Source organism: Suricata suricatta, chromosome 4 (genome assembly GCF_006229205.1).
Source record: "Suricata suricatta isolate VVHF042 chromosome 4, meerkat_22Aug2017_6uvM2_HiC, whole genome shotgun sequence".
Lineage (NCBI taxonomy): Eukaryota > Metazoa > Chordata > Mammalia > Carnivora > Herpestidae > Suricata > Suricata suricatta.
Genome location: NC_043703.1, coordinates 116630239 through 116656889, shown reverse-complemented (window position 1 = coordinate 116656889; position 26651 = coordinate 116630239). Strand labels below are relative to the sequence as shown.

General features: G+C 40.6%; 1 long non-coding RNA gene across 1 annotated transcript; it reads right to left on the bottom strand.

The window, feature by feature from the left end:
- Positions 1–60: 60 nt before the first annotated feature.
- LOC115289970 lies at positions 61–24819 on the bottom strand. Its single transcript, XR_003907900.1, has 4 exons — positions 22288–24819; positions 15275–15440; positions 1317–1694; positions 61–422 (listed from the first exon to the last, which is right to left on the bottom strand). It is a non-coding gene; the product is annotated as an uncharacterized LOC115289970 (long non-coding RNA).
- Positions 24820–26651: the final 1832 nt, after the last annotated feature.

The following is a 26651-nucleotide window of genomic DNA, read 5'->3' as shown; positions in this document are numbered from 1 at the left end:
ATGTCTCATCTGGTGCAAGCGCAGAACAGCTAAAAGCTGAAGGGAAACACCATCCAGAAAGAAATCCCATGTGCCCTCCTTACCCACTGCTCCTCACACGAGCTACTAAATGCTGGGTTGAGTCAACCTGGGCATCCAAGGACACCTTCAGTCCCCTCTGGAACTTCACTGTCCCCTATCATTTCCCTTACCTTCCTGGATTTCCTCTTCTGATCCCTAAATTGGGGGAATTACAGACCAAGGGAGCTGTCTTACCACACCTAATGAGACTCACAAGTTTGTAGAAGTTTCCACAGTCCTGTGGTTCTTGCTCTTCTCATAAGTCATGTTCTCTCCCTGGGTAGCTGTTTCACTGCCCACACGATCAGCCATCAGCTCTGTGGCAAGTACCCTCCGCTCACGCATTCCCACAGTCCTCACACCTGTTGCCAAATCCAGACTGAAATGACCCAGTGCCTATTGGGCATCTCTACCCAGATGACCCTGCAAACCTGAACCCTGTCCCCTCCCTTCAATGCTACTGTGCCTCCTGGGTTTTCAACCTCAGAATCTTTCCCTTTGGTCCTTCAGGTGAGAAACTCCAAGTCAGTCTAGACACCCCCACCCCCCATGCTCTGCGGCCAGCTGGGCTCCCTTCCTGGTGGCCTCCCCTTGGAGATGTCCCTCAGCTCTGCAGCCTCCCTCCCACCCCTGCTGGCCCCCCTCTGCTTCAGGCCCTGGTCCTGACACAGCCATCTGACTAGACTTCCTGACTCTGCCCCATCTTCAAATCCAGTGATTCCCAAGGGCACCAGCCTAACTGGAAGGCAGCGCCCGGATGACAGGGTAACCTAAATGCACATTCTCATGCTTCACCCAAATGGATGAAATCAGAAACTCTGGGGTGCCCAGGATACCTACCCTTCAACAGAAGAAGCATGCATCAAATACCTGCTTAAGGTGTCCTGGGGAACATTCCCCCATCCCCACCCCGTGACTCAGCCCAAGACTAAGGAGCTTGTGGGGGGTGAGCAGCGGGTGAGTAGGGCACACAGGACTTCTTTTCCAGGTATGAATGCCATTTCCCTTCAGCTTTTAGCTGTCCAGACAGGCACAACTGCACCCACTCTGGGGATACTGCATGGGAATTCTACATGGTTTTGGATGACCTGGTGCAGCAGCCTGATGCAGGTCTGTCTTCTTCATTAACTGAGGATTAACAGATGTGGATTCAGAGGAGGAAAATTCAGAGGCTAGGTTAGGGAAGGCTTTACATGAGGGCTTGTGATTGTCCCCTTTGGAGAAGGGACACTGTAGACATCATGAGGTATACTTACGTTTTGACAATTGAACTGAGTGCTTATTGTGAAGTCTAAACTCCAGGCCCCATGGGAAACTTCCCTGAGCCTTTCAGGTTCCTGGAAAAGCCCTCACTAGATGATGGGGCCTGCAAGGCAGCAATAAAGTGGGAGCTGTCCAGCAGGGACGGAGTGCTGTCAGTCCTCACTGGCCGAAGCAGCTGAGAGCTAGTGCCCACGTCATGAGCTCCTCTCCCGAGTCTCCCTCCTTGGGTGGGGACAGGGCAGTAGTCTCTCTTGTCCTGATCAGGAATCCAAAGGAGGCATCGTTTCCCTTCACAGTGTCAGGGTTGGCTCTGTTTCTTGGTAAGCATTTAGCACTGAGGCCGGATGTTCACACATCGCTTGCACAGTCAGCTGGTAAACAGTAAAAAAGCCTATGATCAAAGGGGGTTAGTTGTGATTCAGAGTCCAAAGAGCCCAGAGATCACAAAGGAAAGATAACTGAATAAACTGAAGCTCTTAGGAAATTCTTAGGGAGGTGCAGTCTGCCTTGACTTTGATAGACAGAAGGAGGGGTTGGGAGGAAAGAGGCTAAACCAAGTACCTCCAGTACTCAATATTTTATACTATGCGAAAACCCACCCTTAAATTTGTCCCCCCACCCCCCAGTTTCAAAAATCAATGCAAAAAACCTCAAGAGTACGAAAATGTGTATTTTAGAAAACAAACATCTCCTGCAATCTCACACAGACCTGAATCAGAGATGACCACAGTTAACAGTATGATGTGTATTCCTTCTTTTTTCAGATTTTTCTACATTTTCTATTACTTTATAAAAATGGAATTATAACATGTTTTTACAACTATTCTTAAAATTTTTTAATGTTTGTTTTTATTTTTTTGAGAGGCGGGGAGGTGGGGGCAGAGAGAAAGGACAGAGGCTCGGAAGCAGGCTCTGCACTGACAGCGGTGAGTCTGATGTGGGGCTGGAACTTACAAACTGGGAGATCATGACCCAGCCAAAGTTGGAAGTTCAACCCACTGAACCACCCAGGCCCCTCTTTACAACTGTTCTGAAACTTGCCATGTTCTCTTAATAACATTTTTGGATGTCTTTCCAAATCAGTTCAGGTAATTTTTTAAACCTAAGCATAGTTTTCCATAGTAGGGGTATATTATGGGTTATTTAAACATATCCTATTGACAGACTCTCAGATCACTTCCAATTTCTTCCCTATGTAAACATTGCTGAAATTAATAAAACTTTATATATGTGCTTTTGTGTGTACCTATATGATAAATTTTCTTAAAGCAGAATTATTTGATCAGACAACCATTTGAAATATTGGAGGAAACTACCAAACTGTCTTATGAGAAGGTTGTAGAAGTTTACACTCCTGCCATTAGTGTCTGAGACCACTTCCTTCTTCACATTCTTCAGACACTGAGTTTCGATGATTTTTTTCAGTGAATTTTTTTGTTCATTATATTTATTAGATTTGGAAACATGCTAACCTTCGTTTGATTCATCACCTTAGAATTGTTTTTTCCCTCTGCTTATGAAAGTAATAACACACATGGCTTTTTTTTTTTAAAGAAAAATTGGAAATTGGTGTTTGCATCTTGTTTCCTTCTGCAGGTAGTTGTCCAGCTGAGCCTTTCTGGCTCTCCTTGTGCCCTAAAGAACTATGTGGCAATTAGCCATCTTTCAAATTTTTCCTAATCCAAAAGGAGAAACTTAGCACCTTCTTGTTTTATTTTTTATTTTTTTAAGTAGGTTCCATGCCCAGTGTGGGGCTTTGAACTCCCAACCCTGAGATCAAGAGTTGCATGCTCTACTGAGTCAGCCAGGTGGCCTGCCACCTTCTTGTTTTAAAATTAAAATGTAAAATTTTGGGGTAACTAATGAGAATGAAATCATTTGGCATTTATTAACTTTTTTTTTGGTCTTTCTCTGAGAATGGCTGGTTCACATCTATTTCCATTGGATGGTTCACTTTAATCTTCTTGACTTATAAGAGTTCTTGGTGTATTTCATCAGTGATTACTGTTAGCCTTTAGCCTATGCCAACAGTTGCAAATATGTATCTTCCTTCCAATTTAACATTTGCCTTTTGATTTTGTCTGGTAGACTCACCTTATTGAAGTTTATGTAATCAAAGTTCTTTCCTTTTTGCTGTGTTTCATAACATTCTTAAGAAGGCTGGGTGCTTCTTTTGTTTTTTTAATTTTATTTTTAAATGTGGTAAATTGGGGCACCTGGGTGGCTCGGTCGGTTGGGCATCCAGCTTCGGCTCAAGTCATGATCTCGCACTCGTGGGTTCAGGCCCCGCGTTGGGCTCGTTGCTGGCAGCTCAGAGCCTGGAGCCTGCTTCGGATTCTCTCACTGACCCTCCCCCTCGCATGCTCTGTCTCTCTCGGTCTCAAAAATAAATAAAACACTAAAAAAATTTTAAAAAATAAAATAAATGTGGTAAACTATACATAACATAAAATGTACTATCTTAACCATTAAAAAAATTTTTAATGTTTATTTATTTTTGAGAGAGACAGAGACAGAGCACAAGCAGGGGAGGAAGACACAGAATCTGAAGCAGGCTACAGGCATTGAGCTGTCAGCACAGAGCCCAGTGTGGGGCCTGAACCCATGAACTGTGAGATCATGACCTGAGCCAAAGTCGGTGCTTAACCAACTGAGGCACCCAGGTGCCACTCCCATCTTAACCATTTTTAAGTGTACAATTAGTGATGTTAAGTACTTCACTTTACTGTGCAAGTCCACAATGTTTTCATCTTGCAAAAACAAAACTGTACTCATGAAACAACTTTCCCCAGTCTCTAGAGACCACCCTTCTATTTTCTATGTGACTTTGACAACCCTGGGTATCTTATGTAAGTTGTATCGTACAGTATTTGTCTTTTTGTGACTGGCTTATTTTACTTATCATAATGTCCTCAAGGTTCATCCACATGGTAGCATGTGTCAAAATTTCCTTCCTTTTTAAGGCTGAGCAATATTCCATTGCATGTATATATCACACTTATTCATTCATCCATCGGAGGATACTTGGTTTATTTCTACCTCTTGTCTACTGTGAATAATGTTGCTTTAAACATGAATGTACAAAAACCTCTTCAAGACACTGCTTTCCATTCTTTGGGGTATATAGATCCAGAAGTGGCATTGCTGGGTCACATGGAAATTCTATTTTAAGTTTGTTTTAGGAACAACCGCCGTGTTTTCCACAGCAGCTACACCAATTTACATTTCCACCAACAGTGTACAAGTGTTCTAATCTCTCCACATCCACACCGACATTTTTTTATAGCAGCCATCCTAATGGGTGTGAGGTAATATCTCTTGTGTGTTCCAAAATAATAATAATAATAATAATAATAATAATAATAATAAATATTTACTTTTTGGAGTAGTTTTAGTTTACAGAAAAATTGAGCAGAAAGTGCAGAGATTTACCATATATGCCCTACGCCCCCACACACGTAGTCTCCCCCCATCAACATCCTCAACCAGACTGGTACATTTATTATAATCAATGACCCTACACTGACATGTCATTATCACCCAAAGACCATAGTTTACATTAGAGTTCACTTTTGATGTTTACATTCCATAGGTTTTGACAAATGTCTGATGACATGTGTCCATCATTAAAGTGTTGTACAGAATAGTTTTGCTGTCCTGAACATCCTCTGTGCTCCATCCATTCATCCCTCTTCACCCACTCCAACTCCTGGCACTCATGGAGTTTTTCAATGTCTCCATAGTTTTGATTTTCCAGAACGTCATATAGTTGGCATCACACACTATGTAGCCTTTTTGTTTTGTTTTTGTGAATCCTTTTTAGATTGGCTTTTTTCACTTAATCATATGCATTTAAGGTTTCTTCATGTCTTTCTATGGTTTGATAGCTCATTTCCCTTTAGTAAGGGATAACAGCCCACTGTCTGGAGGTACCACAGTTTATTTATCCATTGACCCACGGGAGAACATCGTAGATTCTTCTAAGTTTTGTCAATTATGAATAAAGCTTCCCCAAACATCCTTGAGCAGGTATTTGTATAGACATGAATTGTCAACCCATATGTATACCAAGGGGTATGACTGCAGGATGATACAGTGAGGGTGTGTTTAGTTTTGTAAGAAACTTCCAAATGGCCTTCCACAATGGCTATACAACCACACACTGTGGTTTTGAGTTGTATCCAAGCACTTTTTTCTAATGTCAAAAAATTTCTTCCACTTGAGAGTTGTTGATCTTTTTATTTCTTTGGGCGGGGGGAAGGAAACAGCAAATATAATTTATTCAGATACTCTCTTTGCCATTTTCTTTTTGTCAGAATAGATTCATTTACTTTCTTCTGATTAAAAAGGGATACACTCTCAAAACATTTCAGGGAAAAAAAGTGTGAAGTGGAAAATGAAAATCCCCACCATGTGGAAAGCCACTATGAACTAAACTCTTTGCAGACATTTTCAATACAAATACACATTTAGAAAAACACTATTGTACTGTACACACTGCTTTATAACTACATAACTTATTTCAGTTTTTGTTATTTTTCATTTGCCACTAGAATATTAGCTCCGAGAAGGCAGTAATTGCTTTTACTTTTTTTTTTCTCACTCCTGTATCCCTTGTGACTAGCGGAGGGCCTGCCATATGTGGGCTCTCAATAAATGTCTGTTACACGGAGAAATAAAGAAATCCGACTTTTACCACTTAAGGCGGTATCTTGGAATTTCTTTTTTCTTTGTCCAGCACCATCCTCAGCACCATCTATCTTACTGGCTGTATATATTTCATTTCAATGTATTTCTTGAACCAGTCCTTTTCTGATTGGCTATCTAACTAGTTTCCAATTTGTCACTATTATAAGCAATACTGTGATGAATATGTTTTTACTTATGCTTGTGTACTTGTGGGATTATCTCCTTGGATCATTCCAAAAAGAGAAATTTCTTGATCAAGTAGAATGCACACTAATTATAAATCATTTTGCTAAGCCAGACCTCTGGAAAGTAATTGCAATTATTCTCCCACTCAAGTACAAGAGTGCTCATTTACTTACAACCTAGCTAGAGAGCATCAAACCTTTTAATCTTTGCAATCTAATAGGTAAAAAATAATGCTATCTTGGGTGTAAATTTGCCTATATTTGGTTATTAATGAGCTATGCATCTTTTCTTGTTTATTCTCAATATGTATTCGTTTTGTGCATTTTTAATTGTTATTAGGGTGTTTAATCTTTTCTTACTGATTTACAATAACTACATATTAGAGATGTTAATAAACTTTTTGTATATTGTCAACATAGCAAATATTTCTTCTTAGTTTATCATTTTTTCAAAACTTATTTTCTTGGCATCATTTTCCAACCAGAAGTTTTACTTAAAATTTTTTTAAACTGAAGAACAGCATACATACAAATTTTAAGTGTGCAGTGAGTCTTTACAACCAAATCAGTTGCACGTAACTTCTCCCAGTCAATAATCCTCCCAAGATAAACGCTACTCTGATAAAGTTTTAAGTTTTGACATAAAAATATCTGTCTTACCCTTCATGGTATGTACCTTTGGGCCATGTTTCAAGAAGTCATTCATCAACTCATAATTACATACGTATTCACCTACATTTCCCACTTTTGTTATTTCATATCTTATGTGGAAACCTCTATTGAATCCTGCTGAAATCTATTCTAATGTAAACTGTGAGATAGGTTCACTCTTCCCTGTCTTCTCTGTTCCTCTAAGAGCTACTAACCATCACTATTTGTTTACTGGTCAATATACTTACAAACCAGTCAATACCATCTCCATGATTTGAAATGTTCTCTTTCTGTACTCTGCTTTCTTCCTTTATCTGCCTACTTATTTCTGTGTCAGCAACTCACCATTGTATTTGTTTGTTTGTTCATTTGTTTAGAGAGTACACGTAAGTGTGGGAGAGGGGCAGAGGGAGGGACTCTCAAGAAGGGCCCAGCTCCTGATGTGGAGCTCAATCCTACAACTCCAGGATCGTGACCTGAGTTAAAATCGAAAACCAGATGTACAACCAAATGAGCCACCCTGGCACCCCTGTATCTCACCATTTTAAATACAGCTCTAGGCTTTAATATCTGCAGAAGTATATATTGCATGGTTACTCTCTTTCAAACAGTTCTTGGTTATTACTGTTCATTTATTCTTCCAGAAAAACTTTAAAACCATTGTGTAAAATTCTTTCACCAAGTCCCCCTTAAAAAATTGAGATCCTAACTAGAATTACATGAATTTTATACTAATTTATATACTGTTTATATTTTTATATGGTTAGACTTTCCATTTATGTCTTTCCACCTACTCAACACTTTATCTTCCTCAATAACATCACAAAGATTTCATCATATAGGTCCTGCACAGTTCTGTTTTTCTTAAATAGATTTTTACTTGCTACTATATGTATATATATGTTTTGAATGTTTTGTTTTTGAGAGGAAGAGAGCACAAGCAGGAGAGGGGCAGAGGCAGAGGGACAGAGGATCCCAAGTGGGCTCCACATTGACAGCAGCAAGCCCTAGGAGGGGCTGGAACCCACAAACCGAGAGATCACACCTAAGCGGAAGTCAAATGCTCAATCGACTCAGTCACCCAAGCACCCCTATTTGCTACTACATTAACATTTTTGTTATATTGCCTTCTTAATGTTTATTTATTTTTGAGAGAGAGAGAGACAGACAGACAGACAGAGGGGGAGACACAGAATCCAGAGCAGGCTCCAGGCTCTGAGCTGTCAGCACAGAGACCGTCACTGGGCTAGAACTCACGAACCACAAGATCCTGACCCGAGCCAAAGTTGGATGCTTAACTGACTGAGCCAACCAGGTGCCCCATACATTTTTGTTGTATCATCTAACTCATTACTAACATATAGGAAATATAAACGTTTTATTTTATACACATATACACACATATTTAGTCATCTTAAACTCATTAGTTTGAAGTTTTTCTTTTCTAGGTAGATAATCTATCATCTGAAAATATTTATTTCAACCAATATTTCTACCTCTTATTTACTTATTACACTATTTAGAACTTTCAGAACAATGTTTAATGTTTTGCCCCTACAAATGGCATTCTTGTCTTTAATGAAAATGCATCTAATTCAGTGTTCTCAACTCATCCCCTCTGATCTCACAGGTTTTGGTTCATTAAACCCGGGGAGGGGGTGGGTGTAGTCCAGGTGACTGTGCTTTGTTAGCTACACAGATAATATTGAAGCACGTTCTTTCCAATACACCACTGAGGACCCTACTCTAGTATTATTTGATATAATTTGCATTATTTTTCATCTTAAGGAAGTATTGCTCTGTTCTGGGTTTAAGAGTTATTCATTGGGATGGGGCATCTAGGTGGCTCAGTAGGTTAACCAACCGTCTTTGGCTCAGGTCATGATCTCATGCTTGGTGAGTTCCAGCCCCAGGCCTACAGTCTGCTTTGGATTCTGTGTCTCCTCTCTCTGGTCCTCTCCTGCTCACACTTTGTCTCTCTCTGTCTCAAAATAAATAAACATTAAAAAAGAAAAGAGTTATTCATTGTAGATACCCAGAACTACCAAAGCAAGTAGGACATAAAATGCCAGGTTTTTAGAGAGAGGAATCTTATCTGGGCAAATCTGATATTATGTGCCATCTTCCTCTTGAGACATCTTTCCATGTTAGAGCAGCACAGGGAAGAGACCAAGAAGTTGAAGTTCTGGCGCACCTGGGTGGCTCAGCTGGTTGAGTGTCTGACTCTTGATTTTGGCTCAGGTCATGATCCCAGGGTCATGGAATCAAGCCCTGCGTGAGATTCTGCATTGAGCATAGAGCCTGCTTAAGATTCTCTCTCCCTCTGACCCTTTCCCTGGTTCACAAGCGTGCTCGCTCTCTCTCTCTCTCTCTCTCTCTCTCTCTCTCTCTAATTAAAAAAGAAGAAGAAGCTGATCAAGAAGCAATGTGCCTAGCTAGCTCAGTTGGAAGAACATGTGACTCTTAATCTCAGGGTTGTGAGTTCAAGCCCCATGTTGGGGTGTAGAGATTATTTAAAAAGAAAATCTTTAAAAAGGAGGAGGAGGAGGAGAAGTTGTTGAGTAAGAAGCTTATCAATGTTTTTGGCAGACTTATGGGGCTAGGGAGTTCAGAGCCACTGGGGGTAGGGGCCTGTCAAATACTCTGGGCTTTCCGCTGGACCTGATGGTCACCTTTATGTGTCCTCTTGGCTAGGTTACAGTACCCAGATATGTGGCCCCAAACATCGATGTAGGTGTTTCTCTGGAGGTTTTTTATTATTATTACTTTAGGTTTATTTGTTTATTTATTTATTTTGAGAGAGAGGGAGAGAGAGAATCCCAAGCAGGCTCTGCACAGTCAGACCCTCTGTGGAGATATTTTAAAGATGAAACTAACATTGGGGCACCTGGGTGGCTCAGTAGGTTAAGCATGCAACTGGCTCCGGTCATGATCTCGCAGTTCATGAGTTTGAGCCCCGCGTCGGGCTCTGTGCTGACAGCTCAGAGCCTGGAGCCTGCTTCGGATTCTGTATCTCCCTCTCTCTCTGCCCCCCTCCCACTCATACTCAATCTCTCTCTCTCTCTCTCAAAAATAAAATAAATATTTAAAAAATATTTAGTATGTTTCTTATAAAAAGAAAAAAAAGATAAAACATTTAAATCAGTAGACTTTGACTTAGGCAGATTATCCTCCACAATAGGGATGGGTCTTAGCCAGGCAACAATGACCTCAACAGAAAAGACTGATCTTCCTGGAAGAAAAGAGAAAAATAGAAAACAAATGGTATGTGGTGAGCCTATACCCAAATACATCAGTAATTACACTATATTTAAATTGAGTAAATATTCCTATTTAAAGATAAAGATTGTTTGACTGGATATTTAATATCAAACTGATAATTGACTACTTAGAAGAGATGCACCTTAAACACAAAGATTGAGTAAAGTTGAAAGTAAGAAGTGCTAGTCAAAAGGAAGTTATACCAACATCAGGCAAAGTATGTTTTAAGGCAAGGAGCAGTCCTGAAGGAAAGAGGTAGCAGTCCACCAGAGAATGTAACACTTCTGCATTTGTATGCACCTAGTAGCACTTGTATATATGTATGTATACATACATATACATATAAACGTGTGTGTGTGTGTGTGTGTGTGTGTGTGTGTAGAGAGAGCAAAATTAAACAAAAAGGAGAAATAAATATATTTGCAATCATACTGGGAGTAACACAATTTTCTCAGTAACTGATAGAACAAGGAGATAAAAAAAATCAAGAAAGATACAGAGTATTTGAATAACAGGATAAAATCTTATCTGCTACAGAATGTTGAGTGAATATTTTTGTTTCCCTGAAATTATTGCTATGGCCCCAACTGCAAACAGTAGGCTCTAGGAGACGGCCAAAAATGGAGCCAACACCTCCCCTAGGGTTGACTGAGAGGTAGCTCAGCCAACTTACTTTCTGGTGTCCTCACCCCCAGGTACCTACAGGGCAAAGCCAGAGAAAGGAGGAGACTGAGTCTTCCCAGCTGAGTCCCCAGCCTTGGGGAAGAGCCGTATTGTGATGCAAGGGGCTCCCTCTATCACTCTGTGGAGGGGGAGGGGTCTACCCACAAGGGAGGGGGTATTCCAAGAGGACAGTTTGGAGGAAACAGGTACCCATAATAGTTTGCCTTTTCCATTTGGGTGTCTACTGGGCATTGACTGTACTGATCTGCCTTAAGCCCACCTGAAGATGCCAGGGGGATGGCAATAATAGGGCAGACAGCGGGGAAGTTTGTGGAGCAGAGTGGACAGCCTCAGTTTTGGGGTGTCCTCGTAGAACCAATGGGCACAGAGAAGGTGGTTGGGCTGTTCTTGCCAATGCCCCACCCAAGAGAAAGGCTGTGGATGTTCCAGTGGAAAAGGTGGGGATAAGGGCAGAGGAGAGCATTTGGACTAGGCCAGACTTCCCATATCAAGGAAGTGTGACAAGCTTGGGTAGGGCGGTGCGGTTTGCATGGGACCCACAGAAAAGTCCACATGTGATCGCTATGAGAAACCCAGCATTTGACAGCCAGTGCTAAATGGAGAAATAACAGCCAAAAGGAGAATGTTGAAATCTATCATACATCTAAGTAAAAAGATACATGTACCTCCTTTTCCCTCCAGCCCTCTAGAGTGACCCTGACCCTGGAGAAACTAGAAACAGACTATACCCCTTTGACTTTCTAAGTGTCTCAAACTTGGGCTGGCCTGGGAGGGCCCCCAGGATATGTACTCTTTCCTTTATTTATTATCAGGAGGGCCTTCCTCTGACTCCTGCAGTCATCCTGTCCTTCCCATGAACCCTTGAAGCATGGTGCCCCAGGTCCCTACTCTCATTCTCAGATAGGAAGAGCTGCAGGAGAGTCATAGTGGGGCAAGGACAGGGGGATGGATGGGACTAGAGGGCTTTAAAAGCAGGACTGATAGCCTCCCTGCTAGATGGTTCTTTTAAAAGTCAAGATCTGCCTGACCCTCGGACCTGCCCACCCAGAAGGTTGGCTTGTAAATGAAAGCAGGAACTGTCCCCCTTCATGTTGTATCATCATGGGTTATGGTTTCCCTGGAGTGTTGGGATCCTCTGTCCATCTCTCTAGGCAGGAGAGAGATGTTTCCCTTGCATAATTAGAGTCCCCAAAGGGTGACTCACAGCAAACTACTGGCTTAGGCCTCATCGTTTACCATGATTGTTATTATCAATACTACCCCTTATCGAGTTGTGTCTATATGCCCCAAATTGTACTAAGCCCCGTGTATCCATTCTTTCATTTGCTCCTGGTATTATTCACATTTCATAAAGTTGAGGATTTTGACGCTGGAGAGGGTAAGGCACTTACTGAAATGACATAGCCAGTAAGTGAGGAAGCCAGGAATCCATCCCAGGTCAGTCTGGCTCTGGAGCCTGCTTATAACCTCAGCGTTATGCCCTCCCCTAGTGCCGAGGAGAAAAATAAACTTGCAAGCTGGGATTCACTGAGAACTGCTGGAAGTGTCTGAGGGTGAGGTTCTCCCAAAACGACGACGTGCAGATAATTTAGAATCAGTCTTAATTTCAAAATGTTACAGCGAATGCAGGTCTTACTTATCCTACGTTTGGTTTAAGAATTCTTGGCTAGCTAAAACAACCTTTAACACATCAAATGAAGAAGCCGTGAAAACTGAAAATAGAAAAAGGCCACTTAGGACCTCATAAAAGTTAAAGTTTAGAATACATTTTTTCACCGTCTTAAAAATACTTTACTTCAATAACACCTTGTGGTGAGAATGGACCCTGGCAACAAGGGCAGACTCGGCAAGGTTTTGAGCTGTTATTCTGGAAAGTGAGTTTGTGTGGGAACAAACACCCAGGAAGTTCACTTCCTCTGGCTTTCACGAAATGAGGTCAACTGTCCCAATTTTTATAAATATGAAGCTGATCTCTGACTAGAGTCCAATTCACTGCCCAGACAATTTAAAAATCTGATCTAAATAAAGCACCCATGAGTGACTTTTTGCCTCTGGAATGCTTCTCCTGAACAGAGGGCTCCCATCCCCAGTTTTATTGATTGTGTTTATTATTTATTTTTTTTTACTCTTTGGACTTAGCTCTCTTGAGCTAAACCCAGAATCCAGTTCATCTTTCTTGAGTGAAAACAGTCTGTGCCTCCTCTAACTCAAATTAAAAGTTGACTTGAGGGGCACCTGGGTGGCTCAGTCAGTGAAGCATTTGACTTCAGCTTGGGTCATGATCTTGCAGTCTGTGAGTTCAAGCTCCACATCGGGCTCTGCGCTGACAGCTCAGAGCCTGGAGCCTGCTTCAGATTTCTGTGTCTCCCTCGCTTTCTACCCCTCCCCCACTCACACTCTGTTTCTGTCTCTCCAAAAATGAATGTTAAAAAAATTTTTTAAAGCTGATTTGTGTATTAATTCTATGCCAGCTCTTTCACAAGTCGTGAAAACCAGAATTCTCAGATGAGCATTGGATATAAGGAGCAGATAGTCTTTAAAAAGCAATTCCACCACAGGTCACTGCTATAATTTTTGCCCTACAGTGGCAAGAAGATCATATCAAATTATCTGCAACTTTTATTGACCTTTCCTCAGTCTGGGCCATGGACAAATTGATTCGGCACTGCTATTTTACTTCATGGGCCAGAGCTGGGGGGATAGTTTTCCTGAGGGCTGATCCAGGCTGAATTCTAACACCAGTAGTTTTCCACTCACTAAAAAAAAAAAATTGATACTATATTTGGATGGGCTGGTTGCATAGCCCCTTGTTAATAAAAAAAAAAAAAAAGGAAGAAAGAAAGAAAGAAAGAAAAAGAAGAAGAAGAAAGGAAAAAAAATATTCTTTTTTTAGTCTGATGATAGGGCTTTATTTTTCTGCATAAAGAATGGTTTGTATATACAACAGACCCTGCTAGCCAATTATGGAAAGAAAGAAAGGCTACAAGATCAAAACCTCAAAGATTAGTTTTGGGTAGGTATTCCCATGTTCTTCCCAAGTTCATAAATAAGGAGACAACCACATAGTTGTCTCCAAATTTCGACTCCCCAAAGTTGCTTGTACAGAAACCCTTTGTGGTTACAGCAAGTTCCTTTTCTGCTGTGAAGGGGGAATCAACGTAGTAAGTGGCCCACAGGCTGTCTTACTAAACTCTGGTGAGCTGTATTAAAACAAAACAAAAACAGTTTGAAAGTTGAGAGCCTCGGATCTTACTCGGCCACCAATAAAGATTGGCAGCTGCACCCCCAATCACTTGCCAACAATTACAATTCCAAGTTTGCTGTCATTAAATATTATTAAAATGTCACTGAAAAGGAACTTGGAGTTTAAAATTCGTGCAGCCCGCCACCTAGGTTAAGCTAGGTTAGCAGACAGCTAGTACTATATTCTGCCCCAATGCCTGCACCCACCTGAGTTCCAGCAGAGTTCCCTTTTTACTCTATATTGTGCTTTACTACATATTGTACCTGCTACATTATATATTACATATAATTTTTTTACATTTATTTATTTTTGAGAGACAGAGAGTGAACAGGGGAGGAGCAGAGAGAGAAAGAGACACAGAATCTGAAGCAGGCTCTAGGCTGAGCTTAGCAGTCTGCACAGAGCCCGATGCAGGGCTCAAACCCATGAACCGTGAGATCATGACCTGAACCGAAGTGGGACGCTCAACCGACTGAGCCACCCAGGTGCCCCTATATTATATATATAATATGCACATATTTTGCTCTATATTGTGCCATCTCTTACATGGCAAAACAGAACCCTCTATGTGTTGCTTGGGCTCATCCACAGTGGGAATGTAAGTGATCGTGGATTATATTTTTTGCTCTATCACTGGATCCACGTTGTTGCATCCTTGTATTCTATACTCACTTGCCCCCATGTTCAATTGATTTATGTTCTCTTCCTAATATTTTACATATCCTGGAAAACCTTTCTGCTAGGTATCCAGAGTCTGGGGACTTGGCACTTGGTAGGCATACAGTAAATATTTATTGAAAGAGTTAAAGTAGAGTATAAATAAATTATAATTATAGAGTATGAGTTAAATGATAAAAGTAGAGCATAAAGTGAAAACATTCATCCCCCCCTTGCTTGGGTTCCCTCCACACTCATGTGAAGTTGCCTGCCCTGTGTAGACTCATCAGTTAGGAACAATTTGCTCTTGTGCTGTTTCCTGGGAGGTGGTTCCTTTGTCTTACTCCACTATCCACTCCTTAAAGACAGGGAGGACAGCATTTACTTCTGTGTACTTCAAACAGTGCTCTGCACAAAATAGGTGCTCACTAAATGCAAATTCAATGAACGGAAGACCCATGGCCTGGATGTGTGACATGCCTTTTTGGGAGTGAAGGGGTCACCACCTCATGATTCTAATGTTACTATCTGAAGCCTGTAGAATTTGGTGTTCCCAGTTCTGTCTTCTTAGTTTGCTCACCTTAGGTCAAACTGCCCACAGTGGCGAAGGTAGGACCTCGCTTTTTCTCCCAGGCACCTGCTGCAGACATCTGTTGCCTTTGCTTGCCCAGCATCCACTCCTCCGTCTACTCTTAATAGCATCGTGATTTTTCTTTGGAGGATGAATTCTCTCCCACTCTCAGTGCCTGTGGTTCAGATGGTGTATAGGCATATAACCCAGGACTGGCCAATCAGAACATTCTATCCCCCTGGCCATGGTGATTGGTCCTGGATGAAGTCATGACCAAACCCATAACCCAACAATTCAATTCCAGGACTTTTGGGGGGAATTTTTGGAGAAAGAGGTTTTCTTTTTCTTGTTGGACTACCAAAACAATAGTATATAAATCTATAGCCATCAAAGCTACCATATTGGAAAAATAATTAAAGAATAAACACTGAGTATATATAAGAGCCAAGATAGGAATACAAAATGAGTCTTGGGACACCTGCCTGACTTACTTGGTGGAGCATGTGAGTCTTGATCTCAGGGTTGTGAGTTAGAGTCCCATGTTGGGTATAGAGATTACTTAAAAATGAAATTTTTAAAACAGAGGCACCTGGGTGGCTCAGTCAGTTAAGCGACTGAGTCTTAATTTTGGCTCAGGTCATGATCTCACTGTTTATGAGATCAAGTCCTGCGTCAGGCTCTGTGGTGACAGTGCAGAGCCTGCTTGGGATTTTCTCTTTCCCTCTCTTTCTGTCCCTCCCCTGCTTGTGCTGTCTGCCTCGCTCTCTCCTTCAAATGAACATCTAAAGAAGATAAAATCTGGGGCACCTAGGTAGCTCAGCCGATTAAGTGTCTGACTTTGGCTCAGGTTATGATCTCATGGCTCATGAGTTCGAGCCTCCCATAGGGCTCTGTGCTGACAGCTCAGAGCCTGGAGCCTGCTTGGGATTCTAGGTCTCCGTCTCTCTCTCTGCCCTCCTCTGTATGCACTCTGTCTCTTTCTCTCTCTGAAAAATAAACATTAAAAAAAATAAAAAACTAAAAAAGATGCAATTTTAAAAACAAAACAAAAAAATGAATCTTGATGATAGTGGGCACTGGGTCCAGCTGTGCCTGAACACCAGTTTGAACGGAATTTCTGCCAGTGCAATGAAAACTGTTCAAACTAACACAGGATTCCATCCTCATTATATGGTTTCTTCCTAGGCCACACTTAAGTTCCAAAGGCCATAATCTTGTGCTTCCAGAGCAACACTAAGACTGGGAACTGAAATATTTGTATAAAGCTATCCTGAGTCCACCATGGTTCAATTAAGAATACTTAAGGGGCTGGTTCTTAATCTCAGTTCAGGTTGTGATCTCAGCATTGTGAGCTCAAGCCCTGTGTTGGGCACTGTGCTGTGCATGAAGCCTACCTAAAAAATCTAATAATTTAAAACTCCAAAGCCATGGGAGAGGTGTAGACATTAGGCTGAGTGCGAGAAGTTCTAGACACAGATGTGTAAGCATGGCAAGCAGAGCCGTTAAGAGCTTGAGAGCTGTTCAAGGTGGCAAAGGCGCCAGTGCTGTTTTGAAGGCAAGGTGAGGTAGAGAGAGGAGGCTGCCAGGAATCGGGAAAGAACCACAAGGAAGTGCTGAGGAATATCTAAGAATAGCCTTACTTCCTTTAGTCTAGGTGATGTTTCCACTTCTTTCACCCACTAATAACCCATTACCGTTTCTCCAACACAAGTAACAACCTACGTTCTCACTCAGGCTCAGGAAAAAGACAGAAATAACCCTTTGGCCATTGCAGGGGTTCTTTTTTGGAGGAGAGTAAGACGGGGAAAGTAATCCTTCCCTAGGAACTGATCACAGAGACCCGGTGAGCCCAGAGGGATGCAGAGGCCTTCTACAGGCCAAAAGCCCAGTTCTCTCTTCTTTAGGTCAGTTCTTTCTCAGCTCTCCACCCTCCAGGTTTTGTCCAAAGAGCTCTGCTAGCTCTTGCAGGCAAGGTTTATGTTGAATGGGGTCCAGTAATGAGGTCATCCTAATGGAAGGTTTCCATATATGACATGCCTCTGCTGCTGCGCCCAAGAGCATTCCCAAGGCCCTTTCACTGATGCTGTTCAAGAATAAGATCTTGGCCAAATTCCCACATTGAAGGGGCAGTGGAACTTTGGTTTCTGAAAATAGCAGGCATTGTCCTTTTTGTCCAATTATAAAAGCAAAATTGTTCTCCATAGAATATTTAGAAAATTCAAGAAAAGGATAGAAAATGGGGGAAAAAAGAATAATCACTCCATAATTCCTTCATTTGTAGATAACTAATATTAATATTTTAATGCACTTCTTTCTCATTGTTTTATGAATGTGTGCATCTGTGTATATTTTAGGAAGGCAGGATTGTGTTGTGGTTAAGAGTGTGGGTTTGGAAGTCTGACACTGCTCATTTAGAGTTCTGTGGTCTTTGGCAACTTATCTCTTTAAATCTTAACTCCTTCAACAATAAAGTTTGTTAATTTTTAAATTAGTCCACCACCAGCATGATATTATTTTAACTTACAGGTTTATAGCAAGTTATCTGGTAATAAAATTTCCCCCAACATTCTTCTTCTTTCAATTTTTAAAAATGGTCATTTCACTTATTCCAGATTAGTTTTAGAATATTTCCAAGTTAAAAAAATGAGATTTTTATAGACTTGCATTTTAGATTTATGGATCAATTAAAAAGGAATAAACATCTTTAAAGCACTAAGTCTTCCCCTCACGGGATATAGCATATCTGCCTTTCCGTTTATGTTCTTTATGTCCTTCTGAAAAGCTTAGTAGTCTTCTTCCTGTATGTCTTGCACATTTCCTGTTAATTTTGTTCGAAGGTATTTTACAGTTTTGGTTGCTAGGACGAATGAGATTTCTTTCTCTTGATCACAACTGGTTGCTTCTTGTGCTCGGAAAGCTATTTTATAAGGTTTATATATGTCTTTCAGTGGACAACTGCTGCTCTCTATTAGGTCTAACCATTTTTCAGCATTGATTATCTCTAGGTTTCTAGGTAGATAGTTAGTTTGCAGCTAAAAACTGTGTCTCCTTTCTAATATGACATTTTTTATCCTGCTTTATTACATTGGCTAGATTATCCTTTCAGGATACTGTGAGAGAACAGGGGTTAGAATGGGTCTGTCTTATCCCTGACAACATTATTTCTTTTTTAAGAAAGATGCATGCTGGATGTGTTGAGTCACTATTGTACACCAATATTGTACACAATATTGTACACCTGCAACTAAAGTAACACTATAGGTGAACTATGCTGGAATTAAAATTTTAAAAATAAAGGAATGATGCTGGGTGTTCTTTCAGATTTATGTTAATAAAGCTTCTTTTTTCCCCTAATTTATTAGAAGAGTTTCAAAAATAAAGGACAATGTTGATTTTCATCTTCAAATACTTTACTATCCATGAGAGACTCTTAAGTCTGTGTTTTTTCCTTTGACCTACTTCTATGAAATATGATATTAGTGGATTTCTTTTATGGGGCCATTGTTACCTTTTCAACAAACTCACCAAATGCATCAGGGCTCTGGAGCTGAGTAGATCTGGGCTGCCATCCTAGCCTACCATTTACTAGCTGACCAAGGTACTGGGTTCTAAGTTCCTTTTTTTTTTTTTTTCTCCTTTGAGAGAACAAGTGAGAGAGCACATATGAGCAAAGGAGAAGCAGAGAGGCAGAAAGAGAGAGAAAGAGAGAGAGAGAGAGAGAGAGAGAGAGAGAATCTTAAGCAGGCTCTATATCCAGCATAGAGCATGATGTGGGGCTCAATCTCACAACCATGAGATCATGACCTGAGCCAAAATCAAGAGTTGGACACAACTGACTGAGCCACCCAGGTGTCTGCTAATGTGTTCTAAGTTCTAATGCATCATGGGATGGGCAATAAATGTCCAATGGTAGTTACTGTTCCTTTACTATACGGATACATTCATTAGTGCTTTATTTAGGATGTATGCATCTATATTACTGAGTGTGGTGTGAAGTGTGTGTATGTGTGTGTGTGCATGATTTATTAGGTTGTGTTCATAAAAGTGAGTTAGGTTGGTTTTCTTATATTCCCATGCTCTACAACAGTTAAAACAGCAAGAGATATTTATACAGCAAAGTCCACAGCAGCACTATTCACAATAGTCAAGAAGTGGAGGCAACCCAAGAGCCAGTCAATGGATGAGTGTATAAACACAATGTGATATTTACATACAATAAAATATTATTTAGCCTCAAAAGGGAAGGAAATTCTGACACACGCTATAACACAGATGAATCTTGAGGACATTATGATAAGTAAAACAAATCAGTCATGAAAAGACAAATACTGTATGATTCCATTTATATGAAGTATCCAAATCCATTAAGACAGAAAATAGAAGGGTGGTTGCCAGGGAGTGAGGGGGATGTGGGAAAGGAGAGATATAAAAGTTCTGGAGATCTTTTTCACAAGAATATAAGCATACTTAACAGTACTCAACTGTAAACTTAAAAATGGTTAAGATGGCAAGTTTTATGTTATGTGATTTTTTTTATGACAATCGTTACTTTAAATGGAAATGGAAAAAATCCTCCAATTAAAAGACAGTGACTGAATAGATTGAAAAAAAGAAACCCTAAGATTCCTCTATATGCTACTACAAGAAACTCACTTCAGATGCAAGGACATACAGATTGAAAATGAAGGGATGAAAAGAGATGTGCCCTGTAAATGGAAATCAAAAGAAAGGGTAGCTACGCGTACATCAGACAAAATGACTTTAAAACAAAGATTGCAATAAGAAATAAAGGGCATTAAATGATGACAAAAGGGGTCAATCCAACAAGAGAATTTAACATATGTAAATATTTATGCATGCAACCTGAGAGCTTCTAGGTATATAAAGCAAATATTAACAGAACTACAAGAAGAAATAGACAGCAATACAATAATAGCAGAAAATTTTAATACACACTTACATAAATGAATAAATCATCCAGATGGAAAACTGATAAGGAAACATCAGCTTTAAACAAAACTTAGATCAGATGAACTTAACAGATATATACAGAACATTCCATCCCAAAGCAACAGAATACACATTCTTCTCAAGTGCATACGGAATACTCTTCAAAATAGATCATATATTAGGCCACAAAATATGTCTTCACAAATTTAAAAAGGCTGAAATCATTTTTTCCAATCACAATGGTAAGAAACTAGAAATCGATTACAAGACAACTAGAAAGTTCACAAGTATGTGGAGATTAAACAACATGCTACTGAGCAACCAATGGTTGATGAAGAAAGCAAAAGCAAAATACACCTTGACACAAATGAAAATGGCAATACAACATACCAAAACTTATGGGATGCAACAAAAGCAGTTCTAAGAGGGAAGTTAGCAGCAAAAAAAATGCCTACTTCAAGAAACAAGAAAAATCTCAAACAACCTAACTTTATTCTTCAAGGAACTAGGAAAAGAACAAATAAAGTCCATAGTTAATAGGAAAAAGAAAATAAAGAACAGAGCAGAAATAAATTGTAGACTAAAAAGACATAGAAAAAAAATCTATGAAACTAAGAGCTGGTTCTTTGAAAAGGTAAACAAAATTGACAAATCTTGAGCTGTATTCACCAAGAGGAAAAGAGGAAAGGCTCAAGTAAAATCAGAAATGAACGAGGCGATGTTACAACTGATATAACAGAAATGCAAATGATCGTGGGACTACTACTGTGAGACCATAATTACATATCAACAAATTGGATAACATAAAAGTAACGGATAAATTCGAAGAAACATACAAACTTCCAAGACCAAATCAAAGTGAAAATCTGAATAGACTAATTACTAGTAAGAAGAGTAAGTCAGTCATTTAAAAACTCCCTACAAACAAAATTCCAGGACCAAACATCTGCACAGGTATGTTCTACCAAACATTCAAAGAACTAATGCTAATTCTTTCCAAATTCTTCCCAAAAAACAGAAGAGGAGGGAACATTTCCAAACTCATTTTACAAAGGCCAACATTACCTGATACCAAAATCAGACAGGGACTCCACAAGAAAAGAAAATTAAAGGCCCTCTTTCTGATGAACATAGATAAAAAAAAATCCTAAGCAAAATATTAGCAAAGTGAATTCAACAATACATTGAAAGAAGCACACACCATGATCAAGTAGGATTTACTCCAGGGATGTGAAGAAAAGGGAATCTTGTGCACTATTGGTGGGAATGATTTATATTCAGAAGTGTAGCCACTTCTGAGTATTTATCTGAAGAAAATGAAAACATTAGCTCAAAAAGATCTCTGCACCCACCATGTTCACTGCAGTATTACTTATAATAGCCAACATATGGAAACAATCTAAATGTTCACTGATAGATGAACAGATTAAAGTATATATATGTATATATATACATATATATATGCAATGGAATATTATTCAGCCACAAAACAGAATTTTAAAATTGTAATATATACATAATCACACGTACATTGTGAGATACACACACACACAATGGAATATTACTCAGTTATTAAAAGGAATGAAATCTTACCATTTAACAACACAGATGGAACTTGAAGGCATTATGCAAAGTGAAATAAGTCAGAAAGAGACAAATACCATATAATCTCACTTATATATAGACTCTTAAGAAACGAAACAAGCTCATAGGTACAGAGAATAGATTGGTGGCTGCCAGAGGAGGAAGGGGGAGGTGAGGGAAATGGGTGAAGGGGGTCAAAGGCACAGACTGTCAGCTATAAAATAAATAAGTCATGGGGATATAATGTACAACGTGGTGACTATAATTAGTAATACTGTCATCACAAGAAAAAATTCTAACAATGTATAGTGATGGATGCTAACTAGACTTACTGAGGGGATCATTTTGCAATATTTACAAATACCAAATAAGTGTGTTGTATACCTGAAACTAATATAATGTTGTATGTCAATTATACCTAAAGTTAAATTAATTAATTAAAATAAGTCAGAATGGTGATATGATAAAGAAAATGGCATGAGAATTACCTGTTCCTTGAAAGTTTGAAAGAACTCATTCATAGAAGCATATGGAGATAATACTTGTACACTTTTCTCCATTTCTTCACTGATAATTGATCTTTCAGGTCTTCCATTTAGCTTAAGATAAGATAATTTTGGTTTCATTCACACATACAAATTTATCAGAAAATCACCTATTTCACTAAGTAGCGAATTCATGAACCTGGTTACACATAGTACTATCTTACACATTTGTTGTATACCCTTGTTCATTTCTAATTTTGAATGTTTTCCTTTTTTACTATTTTACTGCTTTTTCAAAAAAATGACATGAATTTATTCTATTTTAAAATTCAATAATTTTTGCTATAGTACATGTTTCTTTCCTCATGACTCTCCTAGTCTATATTGTTCTTTTTTCTAATTTGAGTCAAATGCTTAATTCATTTTTTATTCTTTCTTCTTAAATAGTTAAAGCATTTAAAGTTCTAAATTTCCGTCTCTATACAATTTGTAGAAACTCCAGATGTTTTCATCTGTGATATTACATTATCATTCATCTCTAAATAAGTAAACAGCCATATATGCAGATTTTATTCTCATGTGCTTTCCTTCTTCTACCTTCTAAAAGGTAATCTTCTATGATTAACTCGTTAATTTTTAAATTGTACAATCTTTAAAATCAGTATTCAAAACATATGCACATTTCCTGCTGTTCTCCCCAAGCCCCCAAAGATGTCCCACTTATTAGCCGGGGGACTCTGGACACGTCTGTGCACGTATCCCTACATTTCTGAGTGTCAGCCACTATGCTGGGAGTTGAGAATACAAGGGTGAAGAAGACAAAGTTGCTGTTCTCAAGGAGGATACTTTAGATACATGAGCTAGAAATAAACAAGATGATTTTAGCTAATGACAGTGCTACTCAGAGAGTAAAAGGGAGGCGTGGCAGAGTGATGGGGTGGAGGCGCTCTAGATGGGGTTGTCAGGGGAGACCACTGCCAGCTGCCACAGCCCATGAACTCATCTGGTCGTTAGCCCAGAAAACCCCTCCTGAGCCATTTGGCGCCAGGCATCTCCACTTGTTTTCAACTGTTGCCTTCCTTGGTTTCTGTGATAAGATAGCAGGGCCACTATCTCTTGGTCTCCTGCTGCCTCTCTGACCTCCCCACTTGCAGCCTTCCTGGCATCTTCTCTGGACTACCCAGAGAATGAGCCCCTTGGGCAGGATAACCATCTGTCCTGGCAGTTGGGAGAGAGCTCAACTGCTGGCTCCCTCTGCTGAGAGCTCTTGCTCACATTCAGACCTTCGGCACAAGGTGACACTGGTGTGGCAGCACAGCCCCCAAAGCAACATGTGAGGCAAGGCATTAAGATGGCTTCCCACAAAGTAGAGATAGAACTCCTCAATGAGGGCATAGGTCCAGCTGGCTTCCTAACACACAATTCAACACCAAGGACTATTTCAAGGAAGGGCTAAGCAAAAAGAAAATAAGGAAGTGCTGTGCTGACTGAAAGGCACTCAACACAATGCTGGACAACAAGCATGATCCCTGCCTTTACAGAATTTACGTGAGTTCAGATGCGACCCACATAGGAAGATAGTGAGAAAACACTGAATCAGAAAAAAAAAATCTGCACATCACATTATGGGAAACAGCCTATAAATGCCACTGGAGTTCAAAGAAGGAAGTCCTTGGAGTGAATTTACCAGTGAGAGAAGGCGCTAGAGGAGGCAGAACTTGAAAGAAGCCCTACAGGAAGTAGGTTTGCTCACCAAAGAAAGCCACAAGAGCCCATGGTTCTGCAGTGCAACTGGCCTGGCTTCTGGAACTAACAGTCGTGGTGAATGATACTGGACACATCCTGTAAGAATACGGCCCTGCTTCTAACCACAAGTAGGTTAAGGTCAACCCAAAAACTCAACCCTGGACTAAGGAATGCAGGCTTCGTGGAGAGGGTCAAAGTTCTCTTCCTATTCTTTCATCTCAAAAAGTAGCTGCAACAACAAAGTGGGAGGTTCAAACAAGAGTCGGATGAAACCAAGGGATAAAAGCTATGGTGCAATCTCCTTGGGTCCTGCCTCTGCTCTGGTCTCATGGGAACTGAGTAGAAATTTGGACTGTTTCTTCTGTTTCTTGAGATTCTCAGTTTTCCAGCTCAGAACATCAGGGCAGACCAGATAAGCTATCTGGTGCTCAGGCCCAGCTAGTGATAAAGAACGTGGATCTGACTCAAGAGTCTCCTAGCTGGAAGTTGGGTGGGATAGAAGTCTAGTAGGTAGAAGCAATGGCACCTCGCCTCTAACATTTCCGGAGATACAAAAAACAGGTACCTTCAATCTTTAGAGCATTTTACAACTCTCAGGGTTGCACATGAATTTCATTTTGTCTTCATTTGACGTAGGCATTTCAGGCTAATCCCATTTTATAGACTTTTTTTTTAAGTCTGGGAAGTTAAGTGACTTGTGGGTGAATAATGAGCGGGGCCTAAAAGCGAGGTCTTGAATGTTCAGAGTGGTACTTCCTCTCCAGAGGATAACCTTCCAACGGTCCTGATCCAAACAGGCCTTCTCAGTGCCCCAGGCAAAGCTCCTCACAAAGAGTTAGGGAGAGGGAGGGAGGCAAATCATGAGAAACTCTTGAATACTGAAAACAAATTAAGGGCTGAAGGGGGAGGGGGAAAAAGGAAGGGGGTGATGGGCATGGAGGAGGGCACTTGTGGGGAAGAGCACTGGGTGTTATATGGAAACCAACTTGACAATAAACTATAAAAAAAAAAAAAAAGAAAAGAAAAGAAATGAGCTTTGACTCAGAAGTTCCATTCCTGGTCACAAGCATGAAAGATCTTTAACAAACTAGTCTCCAAACCTAGGTGGGGTTAAAATGCTGAGATATCAGGGAGGGAGGAGTCAGGAGACACAATACCAACTGACAAATGGTTTTTAGGGACCAACAATTGGTCTGTTCCTAAAACTGTTCCCAAAATCTATTTGAAATAGACCAAAGTTGTGAGCTTCACTGGGCTTTCACGCCATTAAAGCTTCATTCTCAGGGGTCTCTATTTCTCGTAATCCCCACGTGAAAAATTTTTCCTGGCACTGGGGCAGCTGGAACCCTGAAGTAGCGATCAACAAACAGGGTAGGCATCATGATTTTAAAATCAGGGGTGCCAAAATGAAATTTGAGACCCTAGCTCTCAAGCAACAAATATCCACCACACTAGCCCCACTAGGGAATGGTTCTCCCCATGCTGCCTTTTAAGGTGTCTGTTACCTGAGAAATCAAAAATAAAGGCTTAAGTGGTTTCTTCTTCCTCTTTGGTGGCGTTTAACTTGAGTACATGAAAGTGATCATCTGAAGAAACCCAGCCCTGCCCCGAACCCCAGAAGGACAGCTTCTCCAGAGTCTCTCTGCACCTGGCCATGACACTTTGGAGGGTCTGTGCCTCTGAAGCCAAATGGAATGCAACCAGACACTGCCTCTCTCTCTCCCCACTGAGCCCAGACCACTATGCATGGTGCTCCTTCCTGTGGCTTGGGAGAGAGGAAAGGCTTTCAGGAGCCCAGGAAATCAGCCTCTTTACTGAGCAGTTGCTACTCTTTCAATAAAAGCTGCTTTCCTCAGGTTTCATGGTCTGATTCTCTTTTATTCACAGTATGGAACCCTTTCCCCTTCTCCCTGCAGCTCTAGCTCCTTTTCTCTTTCATGCACCTGCCCCACCTCCCTGCTTCCTTGTGGGCTGGCTTGATACCACATCTCTCCCCCAGAGCTAAGGGGGAGCGACACTGAAACCGCCCTGTGCAGAGTGGCTACACTCCAGCAGGTGTAAAGAGGGCATGGGCAGATGGTTTCCTGCTCCTGGGCGGCCTCTGAAATTTCTTGTACACAGGTGCAGAGGCAAAAAAAAAAAAAAAAAAAAAAAGAGTGGTCATTTGGTAGAAAGTAAATGATCAATGCAGTTGTGACACATGACATATGCGGTTCACTTTGGTTCACCAAACTTTCGCAGAGGTCTCTGATGTGTAGAGGCAGATAGGAGAGCTCCCAATTCGTAGGTAGTAGCCCCTGAACTATGACTGCTGCAGTGCTTTTCAACCCTGGCTGCGCCCTAGCAGCTTTAGAGACCAAGAAAAAAAACAAAACAAAAAACACTGTCCAGGGCCCCGCCTCAGAGATTCGGAATTCATCGGTGTGGGGTTGAGCACATGCATCAGTATTTATGTTATGTGTATTTGAATATGTAGCCAGGGGCGAGAGTGCTATGTGGCCACAAGCAGAAAGTTCTGAGTAAAGGCGACATTTAGGTCTTAGGCAATACAACGATACTGCAAGTTTTGGAGCAGGAGACGAAACATGAGGATGGCTGTGATGCGGGAAGCTTCTCCTGAC